Source organism: Macrotis lagotis, chromosome 5 (genome assembly GCF_037893015.1).
Source record: "Macrotis lagotis isolate mMagLag1 chromosome 5, bilby.v1.9.chrom.fasta, whole genome shotgun sequence".
NCBI classification, from domain to species: domain Eukaryota; kingdom Metazoa; phylum Chordata; class Mammalia; order Peramelemorphia; family Peramelidae; genus Macrotis; species Macrotis lagotis.
In genome coordinates this window covers 225,100,898-225,113,390 of record NC_133662.1, presented here as the reverse complement: position 1 = coordinate 225,113,390, position 12,493 = coordinate 225,100,898, and the positions used below count along the sequence as shown (strand labels likewise).

Here is a 12,493-nt window from a genome sequence, read left to right as displayed (position 1 = left end):
TACCACCCTCCACCCCCACCACTTTAAGATAGCAAGTAATCTGATATAGGTTATATATATAATCATGTTACAAATATTTCCAGATTAGTCATGCTATGAAAGAAGAATCAGAACAAAAGAAGAGAACCTTGAGAAAGAAAAGACAAAAAACAAATTAAAAAAATTAAAACAGTATGCTTTGATTCTCATTCAGACTCCATAGTTCTTTTTGTGGGTGTGGATAGCATTTTCCATCGCAAGTCTTTTAGAATTGTCTTAGATTACTGTTTTACTGAGAAGAGCTAAGTCTGCCATAGTTGATCATCACACAGTATGAGCAAGTCATTGAACTATTCTATTTTGCTTTTTTCCTCAGTTAAAATTTATTTTTGGTTGGTGGGGTAAAGGGAAGAAGGAAAGGACTCAGCTGTGTGCTTTCATTAGCACTTAGAATGCCTAATAGAAAATTCCCTCCACCAGATAAACATTTACTTTGACACATATGGGCTTAGAGAATTATCTTGTACATTGAAAAGTTTATCAACTTATTCATGATCAATAGTATTAGTCAGAGGCAAGGTTTGAAAACAGGTTTCCCTAATTCCTAAGCTGTCCCATACAAAATACAGCCATTAATGTTCTGTTGGTGGATTGTGAATTAGTCCAGTCATTCTGGAAAGTGATTTTGAACTAACCCTGAGAAAATATTAAGCTATTCATTCCTTTCATCCCCGTGATAGCTCTCCTAGGACTCTATCCTCAAAGAGATCAAAAAAAAAAGAAGAAAAAGAAGTCATTTGTGTACATATATATATATTTCTATTGATTTGTATATATTTATATATAAGTATGTATATTATATTTATAAGTATATATGTATATTTATATTTGTATGTGTATATGTATATATTTGTATATATTTATATAAGTAGGCACACATGTATGTATAAATACCTATTTACACCTATATGTATTTATGTATATATAAGTACAAATTTGCATGTTTGTATATATTCTCTCTCTCTCTCTCTCTTTCTCTCTTTTTCTGTTTTTCTCTCTCCTCTTTCTGCAGTTGAATACTAAAGGAATACCCATTAATTGGGAAATAACTAAGCAAATTATGAGTCTAATGGAAGAGGATTGTGGCAAAAGAAATGTTGAAAGGGATATTTTTAGAGAAATCTGGAAATACTTTTGTGAATTGACATAGAATGAAGTGAGTAGAACCAGGGAAAAAAGTTTATACAAGAACAACAATATTATAAAAGAAAAGCAACTTTGTCATTCCCCAACTGATAAGTGATCGAAGGATTTGAACAGGCAGTTTTCAAACAAAGAAATTAAAGCTTTATACAATCATATGAAAAAATGCCCCAAATCATTACTGATTAGAGAAATGCAAATTAAAACAAGAGAAAAGCAATTAAAATTACTTCACACTTATCAGATTGGTTAAGATGACAAAAAAGGAAAAATGATCAATATTGGAAAGGGTGTGGGAAACTGGGACTTTGATGCATTGTTGGTGGAGTTGTGAACTAATCCAAGCATTCTGGAGAGCAATATGGAACTATGCCCAAAGGACAGTAAATGATCACTCCTTTTGATCCAGCAATACCAAATCATTTAAAAATGGGGAAAGTCCCAAATGTTCAAAAATCTTTATAGCATCTCTTTTTGTAGTGGCAAAGAATTGGGAATTGAGAGGATAGCCAACAGTTGAGAAATGACTGAACAAATGATGGTACATGAATGTTACGGAGTACTATTCTTCTATAAGAAACAATGAATGGTAGAACTTTAGAGAAGAATGGAAAGAATTACGCAAACTGATGCTGGGCAAAAGGAGCAGAATCAAAAGAATATCGTACACATTAACAACAACATTGTGAGTTGATCAACTATAATGAATGCGGCTCCTGGGAGATCTGTTGTGGACAATGCCATCCACATCCAGAGGAAAACAACAACAAAACTACAGAATCTAAATGGATGCTAAGTTCACTTTGTAAAAACATCATATTTTTCTTTCCAACCAAGTGGTTTTCTATCCCCCATCTTGGTCCTAATTCCTCATGCACAAAATGACTTAATATGTGGCTATGTCGAACAATGTGTGTACATGCACAACTTTTTACTGGACTGCTTGTTGCTGAGGTGAGATGGCGGGAAAATATGTAACATGAATTTGCAGGTCGATGAATGTTGAAAGACTTTCATGACATGTAGTTAGAAAAATAAAAAGAAAATATCAAAAAAAAAAAAGGAAAAAGGAAAAACAACTTTGAAAGACTTAGGAACTATGATCAATGTAATGACCAGCCAGGATTCCAGAGGTCACATGATGACGTATATTACTCTCCCTTCACCAGGCAGAGAGGTGATGATGGACTCAGTGTACAGAATGAGACATTGATTTTGAACATCGGAATTTGTTTTGTTTGATTAAGCAAATTTGTTATATGGGTTTTATTTTTCTATTTCCTTTTCAATAGGAGAGGAAGGTGGTAGGAAGAAAAGAAGTTTTCTGCTAAGTAAAATTCAAAAAATTCAAAAAATCAGTTTCTTTTGTTCTGTTCTCTCCTGCTCCCACAGCCACAAACTCCATCTTCCTGTTCCTTTGGGAAATCTCCCACCTTTATAATCATTTTATAGTCGTGCCATTTTAAACTGCGAGCTCTAGTTTGTCTCCTATTTGGGGGTTTATCTATTACCATCCTGAACATTAAAGTATACCTCTCACTCTGTAGCTAATAGGCAGATATAAAATATCAGAATTTATTACTGTTGTTTCTAGAGGAAGAACAAACATTGCTTAGACATATGGTATAATGTTAACAGCCAAAAAAAGAAATTGAAACTAATTTACTATCAAGGATCTGATTTAGATTTAAAAGAGTAGACTAAACACGGTTAGGAAAAAATTAAAATCAGAGATTCATAAGGAGATAGTAATAATCCTGCCACTTTAAATGAACTTAAGACCCTAGACCTAAACACATTATATATTCAGGAATAAAAACAATAACTTTGCAATCATGAAGCAGTACTTGGTTTTTTAGGAATTCAAGGAATCAAAAAAGGTAGAAGTGAAGAGGGAAAACATTCCAGAAATGGGAAACTGCCACTGAAATTAAAGAGTTGCCTTTGAGGAATAAGAAATAGGTCAATATGGTTGGATTGTAGAGTATATTGAGGGAAACAGAATCTAAGAAGACTGCAGAAATAAGATGCTATGCTTAAATGCCACACAGGGATAATATTTTATCCTAGAGGTAATACTTCAGATCTCATGCATCAAGCCAAGGAGGCAACACCTATTGTCTGTAACTAAGTTTGTTTAAGCACTTCATTGCACATTTCCACACATACCCTTTCATATAAGTTAACAGTCATCTCTTCACTCACTCTTGCTCCACTGCACCAAAAGTTGATCATACTGAACAGACCCATCCCAAATGCTTTCAAAGCTGCTTCTGGGCTAGAGATGACCACTGGTTGCTTGCAGAGCTTGTGCATAAGACTAGGTGTGTTTATATAAGAAGGCAGGAGTCATCTTGGTAAAAGGCAAACTCCCTGAAACTAGCAGGTAGGCCCTTTGGACCTTTTCTGGTTTCCCAGGTATCAAGTCTGGTGGTAGCTTTCCTTATGCGACCTCCTGACATCAACAAACATTCATCTGGTATTTTATTGGTTTTTACCCCCAAAGATAGGGAATGAAAAAACAATAAGGAAAAAAAGTCATAACTAATTCATACATTGAAAAAGTGAAAATAAATGCAATGTACTACTCTTGTGGACTTCCCACCATTGAAAAGCAATGAACTGGAAATATCTTCTGTCTCTTCTTTCAAGTTATATTTGTTCTTTATAATTGTGTAGCATTCATATTTGAACCTGTATGTGTGATTATGTTAATTCTATTTACCTGATGGTAGCATTGCAAATGCTTACTTTACTCTGCATTAGTTCATAAAGTTCTTTGTATGCTTTTCTAGATTTAAGCTATTGAAGTATAAATATCTGCTAAGATTTTAGGCCACTTTATATTGATCATTTCTTGTAGAGTAGTTATATTCCAATACATTCATGTGTTGCTGTTTGGTCATTCCAGTTATATCCAATGCTTTGTGATCCCATTTGTGATTTTTTTTGGCAAAGATATTGGAGTGATTTGCCATTTCCTTCTCCAGTTCATATTACAGATAAAGAAACTGAGGCAAATAGAGTTAAATAACTTGCCCAGGGTCACACCACTAATGAGGTTGGATTTGAACTATGGAAGATGAGTCTTCCAGACTTCAGGCCCCATACTCTATCCACTGTGTCATCTAACTGCTCACAATTCATTTAGCCATTCTCCAACTGATAGACATCTACTTTGTTTTCAATTCATGTTGTGCTATAAACAAAAAGTACTCATAAACATTTTTCTATATTTATGGGAATTTTTTTTTTTTTATCAATGGCCCTTATCCCTTTGTCTTGAACTCATTCTGGACTTTAGCTTTAGGTTGAAAATAATCATTTTTAGTTATATGCCCCCTTTCACAATCTCTTTTATATGACTTTTTAAATATGAACTTATTTGAGAGCTCCCTGTGCAGTCACATTTTTCCTATTGCTGCTATTTCTTTTTCTTTCTCATCTGGATAAATTCTAATTTTATGGTCGGAATTTTTCATATTTGAGTACCTCCAATTTGTCTTCAACTATCTTCACTTTTCTAGTGTCTCATCATGGGGAAATCTTTTGTTTGGATTTTTGAAAGGCTACTTTTCTATAGTAAATGTCTGATCAGGAAATCTAAGAAGAAAGAATCTCTTTCTCTATGATGTCTTATAACTTCCATTTCTCCAGTTCATTTTGAATTCAACAGTTATTTTTTCATTTCCCCAAAATAATTGCTTTTTAACAAAGTTTCCAACATTAATACAAAGGATTAAAGCTATCATTGTAAAATTTTGGGTAAGGGCAAAGGGTTGGGGTAGAGCTAGAAGGAAAGGGGTAGACATTTCTCCAGGTAAGGGCAGACCTAGGAGCAAATCTCCACTTTTTTAGAGAAGAACCTTTTATTTATCTGTGAGTTGGCTGTGGTCCTCTGGAGTGGGTGGAGAAGGCTAACATATATTGCTATCTTGGTGTCAGGCCAAAGCTTCTCTTGTTAATTCATGTTTTTGTGATTGCCTCATGAGATATGCAAAAGATAATTCCAAAGAGTCAGAATTTTCATGGAGGGAAGACTAGAGAGTCTCATTCTCTCCCCACCCCCTCCACCTCTACCCAATCCCCAACCTCCATAGATCACTTTCCAGCTAGGTGAGAGGTTTCAGAATAAACTAGGGGAAAGGGCAAACCATTGTCCTGGGAGCTTCATGAAAAACAGACTGTTCTGGTTTCCTGATGTTTCGCAAGCTATATCTTTTCAGCATTAACTCAAAGGCTTTAATTTAAGCTCAAACAAATCAGCTGGGTAGAAATAAGAGGTAACAGAATTCTTTTACATAGGATATTCTTGCTGGCATGAAATGTTTTGTTGTCCATTATTTTTGTAAGCTATCATCAATTAATTCATCAAAAAGTATTTATTGTAAGGTACTTAAATCACTTTGCTAGCAATTCAAAGCCAAAAATAGAACAGTCATTGTCCTCAAAGAGCTTTACCTTCTATGGGGGAGGTATCACTATCACTTTTCAGTAATTCAGTGATATGGTTTCATTCTTATAGGCATTGTTTCTCATTAAATCCTGCCCAGCACTAGAATATAAAAACTTTTCATAATTTCTGCCCATTGGTCCTTGCTCTGTCCTGAAGACATCAAGCAAAAGAAGTCAGGTCTTTCTTCCACATGATAGTCCTTCATATAGAGACATAGAACACTGGACCTGGATTGTTGCTATTTGTCCTTTGTTTTTTAAGAGGACCAATAACATCATGGGAAATATCTTTCCTTGCATAAATTAGATTAAAGAAGTAGAATTATGCATAGTCAGCCTCATTCTCTCTTCCAGAGTCTTCAAAGTTCAGTGGTAGGACAAAAGCCAAGATAACTGGCAATGGTCTAGGCTGTAGGGGAGGACCTTGGAGTCTTTAATGCATGTCTGACTAAGCTCTCAGCACTTAGGACCCAGCATGGAAATACTTGAAAACAATCATGTTTCATTTAAAACCTTTTCCTTTAGGGAGTGCTGTGGATGGATCACTGGTCCTGGAGGTAATCAATCAATTAGCACTGATTAGGAATTTACAGGTACTGTACTGATATAAAAAGAGGCAAAGACAGTTCCTGTCTTCAAGGAGTTTTCAATCTAATGTCAGGAACAATAGAGTTGAAATCTAGTCTCAGACACTAGTTATGTGCTCCTGGACAAGTTTCTTAACCTGTTTTCTGAGGTATAAAACAGATATAATAGCAGCATCTACTTTGCAAGGTTGTTGTAAAGATCAAATGAGATAGTATTTGAGGAGTGCTTAGCCTACAAGCTGTAGTCACTTTATAAATGTTTATTCTTTTCTCCCTATTCTCTAGGCCATAAGGACCCTAAAGTTCTATGCCAAGTAATATGGAAGCACGTGTGTGTTCACATGATTTGGAACTGAAAGGACCTTAAAGATGGGCTACTCTTGTTCCTACATGTTAGATTAGGAAACTGATGTCAAGAATGATATGGGGAAGGGAAAGAACGAGGGGATGTGGCTTCTTCAGTTGTTTTCAATAATTCATTAGAAAAGTATTTCTCAAACTCTATGTACTGATGAAAAATAAAACAATCCTTTCTTCAAGGTGAGAGAAACACTACCTTCTCAAGGTGACAATACAAACTGAAATATGTAGTAATTTATTTGGAGAGGATATTGGCAATTAGGATATGGTTGGGATCAAGATGGGCTTTGTTAGCAGATCCAGAGCTGAGCCCTGGAGGGAGCTAGGGATTTCATTAAAAGTGGAAGGAGTCCTTTTGAAGATTAGCGTTTCAGGCACAAAAAAAATGTTGTAAATGAGGTAAGTTGAGGAGGCCAGTGGTGGTAGGGGAAAGTCATATGCAATAAATCTGGGTAGGTCAGAGACTGAGTAGGAAAGACTTTAAAAGTTCAACAGACATCTTTGTATTTTAGTCCTGAGGAAAGAGGGATCCTCTGAAGCCTCTTAAACAGAGAAGGAACATGGACAAACCTGTGCTTTGGGAATATCAATCTTACAGCTGCATAGAGAATGGATTAGAGAGGAGGGAGAGTGAATGCAGGGAGACTAGTGAAGAGGATTTTGGCCAAGTCCAGGCAAGAAGCAACAATTGCATGAGCCAGAGTGACTGATGGTTGGATGAGCAGACAGAAAGGGCAGATATGAGATAGATGGTGGAAGTACAACTGTGATTTAGTACCTGGTTGCCTATGAGAAATTAGAGATGGCTCAAGTGAAAGATGAATCAACCAATAAGCATTTATTAAGGTCCTCTTAGGTGCTGCACACTGAACTAGCACCTGGGATTCAAAGACAAAACAGTGTAGGAGTCTGTCCTCTTAAGGACCTTATGCTATTAGATGATCTGGAGGATACAAAAAGGGGTGACTGAAAGAACAGTTCTATCTTAAAAAGAAATATGGAAGTTCAAAAGAGAGTAAGGTTTTAGGAAGAAAGATAAAGTTTTGTTTTAGATGTGTTGATTTTTAAATGCCTAAGAGACAGCCATATGGAAATGTTTAATAGGGGATTTATGACACAAGATTGAGTCTCTGCATAGGAATAGTGGTTGGACCCATAGAAGCTGATGAGATCACCAAAAAAATAGAGGAGGGAACAGGGAGACAATACTCAGGATCAGCCATGGAGGCTGTGACAAAGAAGGCTAATAAGAATCAGCCAGACAGATAAGAGGATAGACAAGAGAGGTTAGTGTCACCAAAATTCAAGGAGAAGGGAAATCTAGGAGGAGGGGGTCAGGTAAAAGCATTAAATGATGAGAGAATTCCAGAAGGATGAGGATGATAAAAGGTAATCAAATTTGACATTGAAGAGATCATTGGAAACACTGGAGAGAGGAATTTCAGCTCAAACCAGGTCCTAGTTGCTTATGATCCTTTTTTTGGGTTTTCTTGATAGAGATACTGGAGTGCTTTGCCATTCCCTTCTCCAGATCATTTAACAGAGGAAGAAACTGAGGCAACTAGGGTTACGTGACTTGTGCAGGGTCACACAGTTAGTAAATACTTGGGGCCAGATTTTCAGCTCACATGTTTCTGACTTCAGGGCTAGCGCTCTATCCACTGTATCCCTAATTGCCCTATCTGACATCAATTATTTGCCTCTTTATGATTGCCATCTTTCCCTCATTTAAATCTAAATCACTTGCATGCCGTGGCATCACATCCCTGATGTCATGGTCCTCTTTGAGAATGAAGGGCAAGGGGCAGCTAGGTGGATAGAGTACCGGCCCTGGAGTCAGGGGACCTGAGTTCAAATCTGACCTCAAACACTCAATAATTACCTAGCTGTGTGACCTTGGACAAGTCACTTAAGCCCATTGCCTTGCAAAAAAAACCTAAAAAAATTTAAAAAGAGAATGAAGGACAAACAACAATAATGTTTTGACAAGGCTCACCAAAGGACAATTTCTGGGGGGCTGTAGGATCAACAAAAGAAAGCCAAGGAAAAGGTTTGGAATTCTGAAAATAAAATACTGATGTTGCTAGAGAAGGTTGTAGAGGAGAGTATAGGGCCAGAAATGAGATATCAGTAGGGGCAGAGAAGTGCCAAGGCTGGAGTAGTGAGGCTGCCATCCTCCTTATCTTCCTAGATAGGAAGCCTTGCAGTCACTGGTTTCTTCTTCCTGATACTAATGTCCTTGATTCTGCCTGAAACCAATTAACTGTAACTTTTCCCTCTGCTGAATTGGTTGTTTTCTTCTCACAGACAAAGTTGTTTTTAAGACAGAAAAATTTCACATAAAAATAAGAACTTTACTGAGGATAAAAATTTTACACGGTAGAAACAGTAGTTCAAACTGTTTAAGTATGCTGTAGGGTTACATTAAAAGGCATATTTTTTTAAAAAAAGATCTTAGTGAAGAGACAGAAAGACTCATTTATAACAAGAAAAAGTCAGACAAGACTTGATGGTTTGACTGTGAAAGATCCCATATATATATATATATATATATATATATATATATATATATATATATATATATATATATATATATTTACCATCTTGTATCCATAAGACATGAGAGAAAGCTTCTGCTGCAAAATTTTGCTAATTTCCTCTGCAAATATACTTTTCTGAGTTTAAGGCAACCTTTTTTTTATCATTTCATTTTTATGGGACTCAATCTCTTTCATTCTATTAACTCCCCCACATTCTTCAGTCAATGTTTTAGCTTTAGTTTTTTTTCTTTTTTAAGCTCATTTTAATTCTATTAATCATTTTTAAAAACTGTAAATTAGTAACCAGGCAGCTGTTCATTTTTACCAAAAAGACAAATGTAACACGTCCTTTTGCTATGCTAAGTCAAATTAATTTTAAATTCCATGCCTAACATTTTCAAGATATAAATAATTAAAAGTCACCATTTAATCCACCAGTCCCCTAAAACAAGCTAATGATTATTTGTAGTGCATGAAGTTCTACCAGCAAATGACACCTACTCCTGAATGGATTCATTCCAGCAAAACTGTCAATCTGTTGGAGAACTCAGTGAGTCTCTAAGGAAAATTTTAATCCTCCTGTGAGACTGTGTTCCAATAAATGTTTTCAGTTTGAAGATGGGGAGGAACTCTACACTTGATGATGGTCAAGTTTAAAAGTTACCTTGGTTCTCTGATGTCTACAGCTCTAATTCCCTCAGATATGGCAAAGGGGAAGATTCTATATTCTGCCTCTAATCTGGTACCAGGCAGCATAATAAGGAATTAACCTAAGATTGCTTTTCTACTGAGTTATACTGAATAAAACCAATTTTCATGACCATACTCAAGGTCTCCAGGGCCAAGAGGGATTGATTCTCAGTAACTGAGGAGCTCTTTCAAAGAGCCCACACCTTTCCCCTTTATGTTCCAAAAGAGCTTGGGAGTAGGTGCAGGGAGGAAGAGACTGGGAACCAAAGAGTTGCCTCTCTTTCTCCTTTATCCTATACCAATTTCAATCGATAACAAACTCAAATCTGGACGATCCCAAATGACCCTGTTGCTAGAATTGGTTTGGAGACATGAACTATTAGAGAATAGAAGCCTGCTGTAAGGTTAACCTTTATACTTTTGTATTCATGTTTTTAACAGGAATCATTTTGTAACAATAGTAGAAATTCAGTAAATACAACTTTCAAGTTGAACCTGAGTCATCTTTAGTAATTTTGAAATTTGATAATGACAGCTACAGGGCCACCCAGAAAAGTCAGTAAGAAGATACCAATTCTTCCTTTTGGGAAGCATTTCAAGAGTCAGAAGTTTGGTCAGTCTACCTTGGATTGGCTATTTGAGAGGTGTCTGATCTTGTTGGCACCTTTAACACTTTGACATATTCATCGAAGAGAGATGATATCAATATTGTATTTTCCATGAAATGCATCCATTCCACTATTACCAACTCATCCAAAAGGCAAAGAATGAAATGTTGAGAGTGAAATGCATGATGACATCATTGCTATTAGGTAACCTCATTATTGGAGGTTTCCTCTATCATTCTTTTAAACACTTTATTTTTATAAGAAAATATATGCAGGATCAGGGGATTTTCTTGCAGGTTGATATTCCTCTGCATTTTTCACAGGAACGAATAGAAACAAAGGACCAAAAATCTCTTCTTGCATCTCCTTGGAGTTGGGCTTGTCATCATTAAGAATGTGGCCTGTCTGGAAAGCACAGGATGATTTCTGATATCTCTAAAGAGTCATAAAGACATTATCTCTACCTCCTTCAAACTGCATCTGTATTTTATAGCAGATTCATTGTATTGTTTAATGCATAGAAAAACAACATTGAAATCCATTTAACAGTCATTGAATTAATGTGAAAATTATTGCAACATTTTTTGGGGTAATGCTACCCTGAATCTCTGGGCTATGTAACCTGGTGTGTATTATCAGGAGCTTATGAAAGGGTACATTGTGTCTCTCTTTCTGATTAAGCAAACCATTAAATTAGAACAAAGTCTGTTCTGCATTTCTTCTTGGGTGGTGAAGCAATGATTCCAAAATAATAATAGCTTGTATTTCTCTAGGACTTAGAGGTTTGAAACCACTTTCTCTATGTTACCTCATTGATTCTCACAACAACCCTGGGGAAGTCAGGGCTATTATTGTCCCCATTTTTATAGAGCAGGAAACTGAGGCAAACAGAGGCTAGAATAATTTGTCCAATGTCACACAATTACAAAAAGTGTCTGAAGCAGGATACAAACCCAGGTTTTCTTGCTTCCAAAGTTCAGCTTTCTATTTTTTTGTACTGTCTTACTTAAGGAAAGAACTCCAGCTCATTTTGATTCCAACAATGTTTATTTTGTGCTTGGACAGAGGGCATAGTGTAGCACCACGTATGTCCCATTTTCCTTCTTCATACCTTTGCTTAGCTCCCCCTACTCTTCACCCACTCTGAAATGTTTGCCTCACCTCTCTCTCTTGTACTCCAGAGCTTCCTTAAAAACCCAGTTCAAACTCCATTGCCCAAATCTTGCAGTTGTTGGTGACTCTGCTCCACTCCCATTCTTTTCTGTTTGTTTTATTTATAATTTTATGCATATGGAATGAAAATAACATGAAGACAGAGATTTTCCTGCTATATCCCTAGCAACCAGTGCCTTTGGCTAATACTGATATGTTCATTGGAGGATGGGGTAGACAGGAAATTCCATTTCTCTCCAGGACAAAACTGTATTCAAAGATGAACTCTGTCAGACCTAATACAGAAATTTTTTTCAAATAAAATACCAGAAATAGTTATGAGTGATGTAGACAAAGAAATGTAAGGTCCTTCTAGTTGAGATGGTACAAATGAGGCAATGCTCTTTCAAGTCTTCATGTTGCTTGAGCCCTGGGATAAAATGTTCTTGTAATTCTAAAATTCTAATCAAGCAAAATGCCAAATAGGCTTATTTCTAACAAATCCACAGAGAAAGACTGAGAGAGAAGCTTTGCAAATTAAATGCGTTTCCTCTAAGTAATATAAAATCTTGAGACAATTTTAAAATCTCAATCAATTGCCATCTTTATGTGGCCTGGGCCAGTAGAGTACTAGAATGTTAGAACCAGAAAGGGACTCGGCAATAAATCAATCATGAAGTATTTATTAGGCACTTATTGTAGATCAATCACCATGCCAGATGCCATGGATTGAAAGACATAAAAAAACCTGTCCTTGCTTTCAAGGAATTCACACCCAAAAGACAAAAACAATTTTATTTCTTTATGTGTATGTGTATTATATATGTATATACACATACTCATATCCATACATATCACACGTACATGTATGTCCACACATATATTCAAATGTCTATATCCACACTTGGCACTTGAAAGA

At 36.1% G+C, this 12,493-nt stretch overlaps 1 pseudogene; it reads right to left on the bottom strand.

Moving 5' to 3' along the window:
* Positions 1 to 10,320: 10,320 nt before the first annotated feature.
* Positions 10,321 to 12,300, bottom strand: LOC141489482 (aldehyde dehydrogenase family 3 member A2 pseudogene; annotated as a pseudogene).
* Positions 12,301 to 12,493: the final 193 nt, after the last annotated feature.